Raw genomic sequence first — 9608 nt, 5'->3', positions numbered from 1 at the left:
GTTGGACACAGCAGACACGCATGTCGGATGAGTGTCGGTGAGTGTCGTGTCCGAAATGTGTCCGACATGTGGATACGACAACGAAGTATCCGTGCTTCATAGATACTGTTCCTGTGTAAATCGGAGCGCTCTGAGGTATAGGTCGTCCTACTAGAGCTCGGACCGACTTCCCTTAGAACGGAAGGATGGAACGTTGTCTACTTGCTGGGGAGGCGGCGTTGAGCACCTGCAAAGAGACTCCAACGCTCAAGTAAGTAAGAGTGTGAAGTAATTCAGAGTAAAAACTAAATGTATTGCGTACCTCTAGCTTAGTAGCTTACTAGTATATATATTAAGTTATTGTGAGGTTTGTTATTCGTATCTCCGTTGTTATTTTGACGGAGTCTATGCTAGTTATTGTTCAGGTTTGTTGGGGTAGTGATGGTTTAGTTGGAGAGATTGTTGGGGAGGATATCTCTGCCAGTTATACCCGGTTCCGAGATTATTGCGGTTGTGGGTCAGGGTTTGAGTAACGGATCATAGCCCCAAGCTTGACCTGTTTTTCAAGATCGCGCTATAATAGGTCGAGTTTCTTGTATAGTTCGGAATTGGGTATAATGGCAGCCCCCAAGGTCGATTTGTTTATTGCGGGTTTTTTTGAAAAAAGTGGGTCAAAGTTGGAGTTTTGGCGGTAAATTGATTGGGGATTTGGATGAAAGGGAAATTTTCGGAAAGTGTACTTGGCTTTTTAATGTTGTCTTGGGAATGGGAACGGTTGCAAATCGGGTGCGTTGATTTGTGAATTGGTATTCAAGATCAATGGTTGTGGTTTGTTTGAGGGTTTTAGTTTTTCACCTGAAGACGTGGTTAGTGGGCTGGTGGATTTTTTGGACCTTTGGTTATCTGCTACTGTTTACTTGTTACCTGGGGTTTCTGAAGATGAGCAAAAAAGGTTAGTGTGTTTGGTTTTCTTTGCGTTTTCTTCTCTTCTGGTTCTGTTTATTGCTTTGCTGATGGACAAGGGTAAGGGTGTGATGGTGGAGAAGAGGGTTAAGGGTAAGAAGTAGAAGGGGGTGGTTGATGGTAGTGATAAAATTGTAGAAGAGGTTTTTGTTTGGGATCCCATAAATCCTTATGGGTGGATTTCTGAATCGGTGAAGGGTTGGGTTTCTGTTTTCGATGATGATCGGAGTGTGTCCCAGTTAGGTTTGCCATCTTCTTGGGTTAGGGAGGGTGGTGATATTAATCTTAAGTTTCTGCCATGCAATGCTGTTGATCGAGTTTTACATCGTAGGGAGGGTGTTGAGTACTTCTATATGTACAGTGCTGTTTTCGTGGAGTTAGGTGTTAGGTTTTCCTTTTCAGAATTTGAATGTGGTGTGTTAATGCAGTTGAAATGTGCGCCGTCACAACTGCATCCCAATTCTTGGACTTTCATTAGATCCTTTGAAATTTTGATGGGTGTTTTAGAAATTGAGCCGTCCTTAGAGGTGTTTTTTGCACTGTTTCAGTGTAAGGGTATAAAAGGGGTTGTTGGTTGAACCTTGCTAATGCCTCGGGTCGTGCTATCTTCAGCTTGTATCGTTCTTCTTTTAAGGGTTTCAAGTCCATGTTTCTGAAAGTTAGTGTGGTTGAGCGTGAGTTTCCATGGTATGTTGATGATTGTTTGTTAGAGAAGTTTCCGTTATTATAGGTTTCGAGGCCTAGGCAAATTCTGGGTATGGATAGGATGGAGTATAGGAATGAAATGGTTGTTGAGTTCTTGGTGAATCATATATCTTCGTCCTCCCTGCTTTCTATTATAGATATTCTTGAACTTGAATTTGATAGAGATGCTTTATCTGAGTATATAGGTAAATGATTTGATTTCTTTCTGTATTTATTGATTTGTGTTTGTGTTGATTACTTACTATTTTGGTTTTTGTGGTGTTACAGTTGAGAAGGCTCCTAAAGTGACGTCTAGTAGTTTGCGGGTGTTCTTCCGTAGTAAGAATGTTGAGAAACTGGGTTCCAGTAGCCATACTGTGGCGGAGAAGGGGGGAGAGGTGAATCAGCCTTCTCCAGTGAAGAAGGTCAGTTATAAGCGCAAGAGGGGTGATAGTAAGAAGGGTATGAATGTTGACGAGGAGAAGGTTGATTTGAAAGACATTAATTTGGATCAAGTAAAATGGTTTACCGAGAACCAGAAGGCGTTGCATGGGTATAGAGGTGATGGAGACTTGACTTCATTGTGGAGTGTGTAGAACCTATGCACAATTACTCAAGAGGGGGGGGTGAATTGAGTATTGCAACAACAATGAATCTTTTTGCGGAAGTTAAAGACAATATACAAAAGTGTTATTGTACTAGTATTTTTCCAAGAGCTTAACTCAATTGTTAAGCATTTATAAGGAGCTTTTACTTTCCAATAGACACCAACTCAAATAAATTGATCAAGCTTTTCACCAATCGGACTTAAGCTATTCCTTAAGTACTTACGAAGCTACTTTTTGATCACAATTTATTTGCTCAAAGGTAAAAGACAATAATATTGAAGAGATGAGTTTGGAGAGATGCAAACGCTATTTAGAGTGGTTCGGCACAATCCTTGTCCTACGTCCACTTTCTTTCTCAATCGCTATTGAGAAGTTCCACTATTGCCAAGCTTCAAGGTGCTCGCGCAAAACCTTTTACAATCCGAGTCCTTAGTTTCCAACACCTCACGGTATATGATCACCACTCGTATACTAACCCACTCCACTTAGAGATTTTCAACTCTTCATTCCTCAACGTTGAATGTTGGTTGATCTTTCAACATGCTTGTTCATTCAAGTTGTTTGTTGGTTTGTCTTTCATGTCGTTTGTTGGTTTGTCATTCATCAAAACCTACGAATACAAACTTCGCATACAAGCAACATGATTTACAGAGTGAACACTTTCCACTAACTATGGTGGCCGATGAGTATGGTCAGTGTCCTTCAGATGTTAAGCTCATTCATGATGTTGGAGATGTTGGTGTAGCCCAGTATTTGTAGGTATTATGTTTTTTGATATGTTTGGTTTGTTGTTGATAGTTTTAGTTTTGGTTTTTTGATTTTGTTATTTTTGGTTAGGTGATTGGTGCTCGGTTAATGTGTATTGGCCGGACCGAGGAGTTGAAACATGCGAGAGGTGCATTTGATAAAGCTACCATGGATCAGCTTATGCAAGATAATTTGGAGAAGGGTAGTAAGCTTCGTGATGCTTTGGATTTGGTAAATGTGTTGGGAGAGATACTGAACACTGTTGAGATTGCTGTGAAGAAGTCTCGGGAGGAGAAGGCGGCGCTTGAGGCGAGGTTGATAGTACTTGGAGTTGAGAAGAAAAAGCTTGAGACTGAAAAGGAGGATCATGGCCTTGAAATGTTCACGGCTGGTTTTGAGAGAGCTGTTGAGCAAGCAAAACTTCTGGCGCCTGTTGTGGATTTGTCTGCAATGGATCCGTGCAAAGTAGTTGTTGGCGACGAGTTGGTTGATGATGATGATGGTGTTGAGGGTGAGGGTGAAAACCCTAATGTTTAGCTTATAGTGGTTTGTTTGTTTTTGTATGTATACTTTTTGGAACTTCTAGACTTATAGCCGTTTGGCTTTGTTTGTTTTGAACTGCTGGCTTTAGCCAAACAAATTTGATAATGTTAGGATTTGGTTGCATGTTTTTGTTACATGTTTGATTTTGTGAAAAATATGTTTGAATACTTTGGGTTTTAGTATGATTTGCTGGTAGTACTTCGGACGAGTAGAATATGAGATAAAATGTAGATAATAGTTAATGTTTGTATTGTAATATGATAAACGAAAGAGGTGCAAGGTGGTGTGCCTCATTAAAACCTCTCCAGCAAAACCCTCCTTAGGGATACAATCTGGTAGTAGGAAAAAGAATGCATCACCATGTCCGACTTATAAACTAACTGAAATACATTTTTAAAGAAGATGTGTTCCAACTATTTAGTAGGATAGTTCCATTAAGCTTTTGTAATTTGTATGCTCCTTTGCCGATGACTCTTTGGATCCGGAATGGGCCTTCCCAATTGGCACTTAGCTTGCCGTGTCCTTGTGGTTTTCGTACATCTTCTATTCTTCTGAGAAAGAGGTATCCTTCTGAGAATGTCCTCAGTTAGATTTTCTTATTGTATTTCTGAGCTATAGCTCGTTTAACGGCTAGTTGTTGTAGTGTTGATTTGTCTCAGCTTTCTTTGACGAGGTCAAGCTCGGTTCTTCTGTTTTCAATGTTGTCGCTTTCGCTGACGTTTGTAGTTTTGGTATTTTGTAGGGAGATCTCAATGGGTAGCATGGCATCACTTCCATATACCAACCTAAAGGGGGTTTCCTTTGTTGATGATTGTTCTATTGTGTTGTAGCTCCATAGTATTTCAGGGATAAGCTTGGCCCATTCTCCTTTTGAGTCTTTGAGTTTCTTTTTAAGGCCTTGTAAAATGATCTTATTGGCAGCTTCGGCTAAACCGTTAGTTTGTGGATGTTCGACAGAGGAGAATTGTTGAACTATTTTGAAATTTAGTAAGAAGTTTGTGAACTTTTGATCTATAAATTATCTACCGTTATCAGTAATAATGGATTGGGGTATACCGAATCGGCATAGTATATTTTTCCATACAAAAAAAATCATTTTTTCGGAAGTTATTTTTGCCCGTGGTGTTGCCTCTATCTATTTTGCAAAATAATCAATGGCGACAATTAAAAATTTAACCTGGCCTGGAGCGGGTGGAAAAGATCTGAGGATATCTAGTCCCCACTTGTTGAACGGCCAGCATACCTCGGACACGTGTAACTGCTCGGATAGGTTGTGGATAATTGGTGCATGACGTTGGCAGTGATTGCAATGTTTAACTTTAGTCATGCAGTCTTGTTGTAACGTCGGCCAATAATAATCTGCTCGGAGGATTTTGGTGGCTAAACTTCGTCTCCTATGTGTGTTCCACAGACACCTTCATGAACTTCGTCCATCGCCAGTTTGGCTTCTGCCATGTTTAGACACTTTAGGAGAGGTCTTGTAAAACATCTTTTGTATAGTTTGGTTCCGAGTATTGTGTAGAAACTTGCTCTTCTTTTGAATTTTCTTTGATTTTGAATGTTGTTGGGTATGCTACCTGTTTGCAAGTAACTTATGAAAGGTGATCGCCAGTCATCTTCCTGCGAGATACTTGAAATTGTTGTTAGCATAACACTAGGTTTGTCAAGCGTTAGTTGAGATAATATAGGTGTCGTAGTTTGACTTCTTGTTGTTGTTAATTTTGAAAGGATATCTGCTCTATCATTTTGTTCCCAAGGTATGTGGGATATATTGAATTTTTGAAAACTGTTGACAAGGTTATTGACAATGGTGTTGTATTTTTCTAATAATGGATCTCTTACCTAGAAGTTACCTGTTACCTATTGTACCACAAGGAGGGAATCGCATTTGACGTTTAGTTGTGTTATCCCCATTGTGTGGGCCAATCTCAGTCCTACTATTAGAGCTTCATATTTTGCTTAGTTATTGCTTGCGTGGAAAGTAAATTGTAGGGATTGCTCTAATGTTGTTCCTTATTCGTCCTCAAGTAGTATTCCTGCTCCAGAACCCTTACTATTTGAAGCTCCGTCGACGTATAGTGTCCATGTGTTATCCGTAGGACCTTGTTCTTCTAAGGTGAGTTCTGCGATAAAGTCGGCTAGTGCTTGAGATTTGATGGCACCTCGGGATTGATATTGGATGTCGTATTCTGACAGATCGATCGACCATTTTCTTAATCTCCCTGCTAGTTCAGGTTTAGTCAGAATCTGCCTTAGGGGTTGCTCGGTTTTGACCACAATGGTGTGGCTTTGGAAGTAATGCCTCAAGCGTCTGGCCGTTGTGACAAGAGCCAGAGCCAGTTTTTCTAGCTTCGGGTATCAGAGCTCGAAATTCTGAAGGAATTTGCTGACGAAGTATACCGGGTGTTGTTGCTTTCCTGTTTTTGTTACTAAGACAGAACTGATAGCATGATTAGTAACAGATAAATAGAGATAAAGTGGTTTACCAGCCTCTGGTGTTTGAAGTATTGGTGGCTCTGATAGAATAGTTTTGAGCTCGGCGAAGGCTTCTTCGCACTCATTGGTCCATTTGAACTTTTGTTATTTTCTTAGAGTCTTGAAAAAATGATGTGATCAGTGAGCGATGCGCGGTAAAAACCTGGCCAATGCTGCAAGTCGACCAATTAATTGTTGAACTTCTTTTACCGTCTTTGGGCTTCTCATGTGTAAGATTGCCTGGAATTTTTCAGGGTTGGCTTCGATACCTCGGCATGTTAGCATGAAACCGAGGAATTTCCCGCTTTGCACCCCAAAAGCGCACTTTTTTGGATTGAGTTTCATTTTATATGTTCGAAGTTGTTGGAATATTTCTTTCAGGTCATCAACGTGATTTGTTGTATGGGTTGATTTGGCCACCATGTCATCGACATAAACCTCTATGTTCCTTCCAATTTGGTTTGCAAAAATTTTGTCCATGAGTTTTTGGTAAGTAGCACCTGCATTTTTGAGTCCAAACGGCATAATCTTATAGCAAAAATTGCCATTGTCAGTGATAAAAGTAGTTTTATCTTGGTCAGTTGAATGCATCAGTATTTGGTTATAACCAGAATAGGCATCCATGAAACTTAAACATTGAAAACCAGAAGAACTATCAACTAATTTATCAATGCATGGGAGAGGGTATGCGTCTTTCAGAAGACAAGCCTTGTTAAAGTCTGTGTAGTCTACACACATCCTCCACTTATCGTTGTTTTTCTTTACCATCACCACGTTGGCCAGCCACGTGGAATACCTCAGCTCTTTGATGAAACCAGCATTGAGGAGCTTTTGGGTTTCCTCCAGGGAGGCTGCCCTCTTGTCTGTGCCGAGGTGTCTTTTCTTCTGGGCTATAGGTCGGATTGATGGGTTGATAGCTAGCTTGTGGCAGATGACATTGGGGTCTATCCCTAGCATGTCTGCTGGGGTCCATGCGAATAAGTCGGCGTTGTGCCTTAATAGCTTGGCTAGTTGATCCCGTTCGTCATTTTTGAGTGCGTTACCGAGGTATGTATGTTTTCCTTCCTCAATAGTTAGCTGAATCTTAGTAAGGTCGTCTGTTGGCATCAGTTGTTCTTGATAGTTAGTTCTAGGGTCCAGGTTGGCCAGGGGAGGTAATTGTTCTGAATTATATACTGCCTGGACGTACTGCTGTTCGGGCTGTTTTGATTGTTTGTTCTTCAGGCTGGCGTTATAGCACTGCCTGGCTTCCTTCTGATCTCCATGGATAGTTATGACTTTGTTATCCTGCGAGAGAAACTTAACACACAAATGCACAGTAGAAACAATATCATTGAATGCATTTAAGGAAGGTCTGTCTAGAATGATATTATAAGGACTTTTGCAATCGACAACGAGGTATTGTATGTCTATGGTTTTACTGTCAGGACAATTTCCAAAAGTGGTTTGTAACCAGATGTAACCTGGGATGGAAACTCGCTCACCTGAAAAACCTACCAGTTCTCCGGATGAGGGTTGGAGGGTCTTGTCGCTCAGTTTCATCTTTTGGAACGTTGAATAAAATAACACATCGGCACTGCTACTTGGGTCCATCAGGATCTTCTTTACTAGTGGCTCTCCGACCTGTGCTGTGATGACTACGGCGTCGTCCAGGTTTCGGTCGGTTGCCTTATAGTCTTTAGGAATGAACGAGATCTCTGGTTTGTCCTTGTTGGTGGGTTGGGATGAGGTTGACTCTGTCATAGTCATCATAGCTCGATACGATCTTTTTCTCGTCGAGTTTGTACATCCGCCACCTGCAAAACCACCGGAAATACAATTTATTATTCTGTGAGGTGGATTGATATCACTGTCTACCTTTTTCCCTTTATCTCGGGAATTGTAAGTTGTTTTAGATTGTTGGCTGAGGTCTTCTGTGTTCCGCTTTCGTCCACGGCTATCGATGTATTTGTCCAATAGTCCTTGGCGGGCTAGCTTCTCGAGGACATCTTTTGCTATTACACAGTCATCTGTGGTGTGTCCATACTTCTGATGCAAGGCGCAGTATTTAGATTTATCTACATATCGCTGGTCCTGGTATGTACCGGCCCTGTTTGGAGGTTTGATGAGTTTCGAATGTAGGATGTCCTTTATGATGTCTTCCCTTTTTGTATTAAGGGGAGTGTAGCTGTCGAACTTAGGTGTCAGTCTAAATGACCTTTGGTCTATTCTACTGCTCGAATGTTTGTTCCGTCTTTCGTCCTCTCTATTCAAGGTAGGCTTTTCCACTCTTCGCAGTGCTCAGAATTCTTCAATTTCAATCTAGGTTGTTGCTTTTTCTTGGAATTCAGCCAGAGTCTTTGGTTTTACTATGACTATGGACTCTTGGAATTTTCCTGGGCAAAGGCCGCTCTTTAGGGCGTGGAGGTGGACTTCAGGGTTTAGATTTGGTATTTCATTGGTTGCTTCCGTGAACCTGGTCATGTAGTCTTTCAGTCTTTCATTTGGACCCTGTTTGATAGTGCTCAGGTAGTCAGAGTTGTGGACATATATCTTGGATGCGGCAAAATGATTGACGAACTGGTCGGTCAGCTCATTAAAATTAGAGATGGAACCTTCGGGGAGGTTAGAGAACCAAATCATGGCGGCTCCATCCAGAAAGGTTGGAAAAGTGCGGCACAAAATTAGGTCGGATTCTTTGTTCATGAACATCATAGCATGGAATCTAGTGACGTGGACATTTGGGTCTCCTATTCCTTGGTAGGGTTTTAGGGTCGATGGCAGGGTGAAGTTTTTGGGCATTTCGAAGCTCATGACTTCCTTTGTGAATGGGTTAGTTCTTTTGGTGGTTGTTTTCAGGGGATTAGGTATAGTGTGTTTTGTCTCCGATGTATGCTCATCGTTGTTGTCTTTGTTTTCAGCGTTCTTATGTTCTCCTCCTTTGCTATGGCCGTGCTGCTTCTAGCGTAAGAGTTTAGCCATTCTCTGGTTTTTGGCCCTGAGGGCCTCATTGATCGCTAGGAGCTCGGCTTGGTTAGTACTTGAGGGAGCATGACTGTGCTCGTTCGCCATGTGCCGTGGCCTGCAAAAAAGAGTGGAAAATGTACAGAATAAAGAGTCGTGGGGTTAGAAAAATCTTCGGGTCCACGGTGGGCGCCAAATGTTCCTGCGTAAATCGGGGCACTCTAAGGTATAGCTCGTCTTACTAGAGCTCGGACCGGCTTCCCTTAGAACGGAAGGATGGAACGTCGTCTACTTGCTGGGGAGGCGGCGTTGGGCACCTGCAAAGAGACTCTAACGCTCAAGTAAGTAAGAGCGTGAAGTAATTTAGAGTAAAAACTGAATGTATTGCGTACCTCTAGCTTAGTAGCTTACTAGTATATATATTGAGTTGTTGTGAGATTTGTTATTCGTATCTCCGTTGTTATTTTGACAGAGTCTATACTAGTTATTGTCCGAGTTTGTTGGGGTAGTGATGATTTAGTTGAAGAGATTGTTGGGGAGGATATCTCTGCCAATTATACCCGATTCCAAGATTATTACGATTGTGGGCCAAGATTTAAGTAAGGGATCAGATACATAAACAACTTCGTTAACTTTTATATTAGGAAGTTATGGAAGGACAAACTA

The sequence above is a fragment of the Arachis ipaensis genome, chromosome B01 (genome assembly GCF_000816755.2).
Source record: "Arachis ipaensis cultivar K30076 chromosome B01, Araip1.1, whole genome shotgun sequence".
Classification (NCBI taxonomy): Eukaryota; Viridiplantae; Streptophyta; class Magnoliopsida; order Fabales; family Fabaceae; genus Arachis; species Arachis ipaensis.
This window is presented reverse-complemented; position numbering follows the sequence as displayed.